Raw genomic sequence first — 4,177 nt, forward strand, 5'->3', positions numbered from 1 at the left:
TATAAACACACATACACACAAAAGCAACTTTGCACATACAGTGGACACTCGGGTTGTGAACGTGATCTGTGCAGGAGGCACATTCCCAACCCAGTGTTCGCAACCTGTGACCCGCGCATCTTCACACAGGTGGGTTTCAATTTGGCGCTTCTGCGCATACGCAAAGAGCGATTTAGCGCTTCTGCGCATGCGCCGAAACCCGGAAGTAACCCATTCCGGTACTTCCGGGTTCTGTGCAGTGGGCAACCCAAAATTGCACAATCTGTAACCTGAGGCATGACTGTAATGTTAAATTAACCCCACAACACTTTCTCACCTCCAAGATGAGCACAAAGAGGCAGCTTCCACGCAGACAGAATGTTACCAGTCAAACCAGTGTGCCACCTCTGGTGTCTCAGATTTAAAATAGTACAAACCCGCCCTCCGTGTTAAGTTCAGGTGGATGAATTGTAGTCCGCTGCAGCCGGACAGAAGCTCCAGGAGCCAGAACAGGGGAAGGAAACAGCCAGGCCCCAATCCTGCCTCTCCGCCAGCTCTCTCTACTTCCTCCCTCCCCAGCTGTCCCTGACCCCTGATGCTCAGACCGTGCTAACTGTGTGTACATATATATTATAAATATATGTATATTAAATATAATATTGAGTGTTTAGTGTTAACTTATTCTCTCTTTCTTTTTTTGTCAAGTGGACCAAAACAAAAAACAAAACCACAGCAAACAGGAACTGTAACAAAGTATTAGTTTCTAACTCAACGCAATTTTTGATTAAAGAAGTGTGTTTCTTTGAACAAAACGATAAATAAGCATAACTTCAGTATAGCTGATGGGGTATTTGGTTTGCATACAATTTGGCTAAGCCAAAAATACACGGTGGAGGGAGAAGGACTACCTCAAAGGGTTGTTGTGAGGATTTATTGAAAAAGGCAGTATTCTGTGTAAAGTCGGGGTAAGAAGCAGGCCTCTCTTGTGATCACTCAAATCAAGCGGACCAATGGAAAATATTTGCCGCCACCCCTTGCAAGTGAATGAACTTGGCTGTTATGGGCAGGTTGGGGTATTTTACTCGTGGGCTGAAATGCCCCTGAGCCTTGTTTGCACCATCCTCTGCTATGGATTCCTTCCTTGAAGGTTTTTAAGGAGGCTGGATGGCCATCTGACAGGGATTCTTCGCCTCCAATTCCTGCATTGCGGGGGGCTAGTCGAGATGGCCATTGAGGTCTCTCCCACTACTCTGCAAATGAACAGCTTTGCCTTTCCTTTGCCAGTCTTCCTCACCCGCAGCAAGATAGCCTGCCCCCCCCCCATGGCAACTCCACTCTCCATCACTGTAGCCACACCGGCAAGAAAAAAATCTGTTCCAGGCAAACCCCAGCCCTCCAGATATTAGGGACTACAATTCCCATCATCCCTAGCTAACAGGACCAGTGGCCAGGGATGATGGGAATTGTAGTGCCAAACATCTGGAGGGCTGGAGTTTGCCTATGCCTAGGCTAAACACTGCCAGCTTCAATAAATGGAAAATGTACATTAAAAAAATCGGGGAAGCCAGTACTCCCAGGATGGCCAATGACAAGGAAGTGAGCCAGGGGTGCTAAATAAATGCCGCCAGAGTGTTGTGGGTTAAGTGTTCCTAATGAAATGGGGGGGGGGGATGCAGGGTTCGCTTCCACCGCGCTGGATCGGGGCCGTTCTCCAGATTCAGAAAAACCACTGAAGCGAGTGTTTTAACAGTTCAGTGGAAGTGATGGATGGCAGTCTTTCTGCCCAGCAGAAAGGAAGTTAAAAGGAGTAGCTCTCAAGGAGAGCCCAAGTCCTGCATTGACCAGGGGGAGGGCTCTCTGGATTCGGCCGCCTGCAACCCACCCACCCGCTCTCCAATTCCATGTTTCCAAGTCAACACAAGGGGTCAGGGGTCTCCACAGCCCCCACCCCCCCAAGCTCTTGAGCTGCGCCCAAATGGGTGCCCCGTCCCCCCAAGTGGATTGCTGACTTGCACTGTTCATTCCTACCTTCTCCTGTAAGCGGCGATGTTCTTCGCAGCTTTTTTTTTTTTTTTTTTAAAAGGAAAAATGTTTCTTTAATCAAAACTTGTCATAACTGCAAAGTTAATTTTTTAAGGGTTTTTGTTTTGTTTTTTTAGAGTAAAGGAATAAAAGCTCCTGCTTTGATTACTCTCCCCTGACCCCACCCTCGAATTTTCTCTCCAAAATGTAATGAGAGTCATTGTGCTAATCATGGAAATAAAAGTCAAAGGTATTGTGTACGTGATGACTGTGTTCTTTCTTTTTTTAAAAAAACCTTCTCCCCTCTCTGTTAAGCAGGTGGAGGAGGAGAGGGAGACAAGGGGAGCGATTGTTCCTCCTGAGGTCCCCTTGCAGCCAAACAGCATAGAAGGACCCCCCTCAGTTCCTGGGTGTTTGGTGCAAGTAAGCTAAGCCCCCCGCCCCCCATACTCAAACTGGAAGAGGAGGAAGACAATGCCAGGCAGCATTGGGCACTGGGAGGGGGGTGTTTGTGTGTAGGAACCGAAAGGGCCATTTCACCATCCGCAAAGATAACTTTTTGGTGGGGGTTGAGGGCTGCATCTGTTGGATGGCTGCCTGCCAGGGATGATTCAGCTGTGATCGTCGCATTGCGGTGGGATGGACTACATGACCGTGGGAGGGCCCCTTCCAGCTCTGTGAGTCTATAATTTGCTTGAGGCCACCAGCGACACGCTCCTCCCTTCGCCTTTACTGTTTGGGTATTAATTTGTTTTGGGAACCAAGTTGATCTCTGGATGCAGCCAAAGCGTCCAAGGCATCTTGCTCTGACAAAGCGAAGAACTCACTCTTTCGCTCCCAAAAAAAGCCAGCCTGAGGCTCTCAATAATAATAATAATAATAATAATAATAATAATAATAATAATATAATTTATTATTTATACCCTGCCCATCTGGCTGGGTTTCCCCAGCCACTCTGGGCGGCTTCCAACACAATATTAAAATACATTTAAATACATTTAAAATGAGGGGTTAGTCTGTTTGACCCCAGGTGAAGGGAGGGGGTGGGCACAGCTACTGAGTCCTCTCCCACTATGCAAACTCTGCACTGCCCCTATGGGGTAGGTAAAGGTAAAGGGACCCCTGACAATGAGGTCCAGTTGTGGCCGACTCTGGGGTTGCGGCGCTCATCTCACTTTATTGGCCTTGGGAGCCGGCGTACAGCTTCTGGGTCATGTGGCCAGCAGGACTAAGCCGCTTCTGGCGAACCAGAGCAGCGCACGGGAAACGCCGTTGACCTTCCCGCCAGAGTGGTACCTGTTTATCTACTTGCACTTTGACGTGGTTTCGAACTGCTAGGTGGGAAAGAGCAGGGACTGAGCAATGGGAGCTCACCCCGTCGTGGGGATTCAAACCACCGACCTTCCGATCAGCAAGACCTAGGCGCTGTGGTTTAACCCACAGTGCCACCCACATCCCTAGTGTGCCAGTGTGGTGTAGTGGTTAAGAGCGGTAGTCTCTAATCTGGGGAACCGGGTTCGCGTCTCCGCTCCTCCACATGCAGCTGCTGGGTGACCTTGGGCCAGTCACACTTCTGTGAAGTCTCTCAGCCCCACTCACCTCACAGAGTGTTTGTTGTGGGGGAGGAAGGGAAAGGAGAATGTTAGCCGCTTTGAGACTCCTTAAAGGGAGTGAAAGGCGGGATATCAAATCCAAACTCTTCTTCTTCTTCTTCTTCTTCCTATGGGATGCCACCCCCCAAAAAAGCAAAACCAAACCAGGATTCGAGGCTGAAGAGTTCAGCCCCTGGCTGGCTGGCTGCCTTTGGAAAGAAGATCTCGATATTGCTGATGCCAAAGATGTCCTTATCACGAAGGCAAGATGCTCCAGCAGTTTAGCTGACTCAAGGAGCTGAACGGGGGACACAAGTGCTGGCACAGCCAGCAAAGCAAAAAGTAAAAAGGTGATTTAGGAAAGACGGGACAAAGGCAAGGAAGGGTCAGGAGGAAGCAGGGGGGACGGCTGAGGCGAAAGCCTCCTCCAGGCCTGTGCAGTCTATTAGGCGAACAAGGCCGCAGAAAGGGGGGCCAGAGCCCTACCTCCTGTCCCAAGGAGGGCAAAGGCAACCAGCCCCACGGAGCCAAAGAGGAACCTCTGGCCAGGCTCCCAGCGGACCCATTTCACACACAGCCAGGCC

This window comes from Podarcis melisellensis (genome assembly GCF_964234715.1).
Source record: "Podarcis melisellensis genome assembly, chromosome: 16".
Classification (NCBI taxonomy): Eukaryota; Metazoa; Chordata; class Lepidosauria; order Squamata; family Lacertidae; genus Podarcis; species Podarcis melisellensis.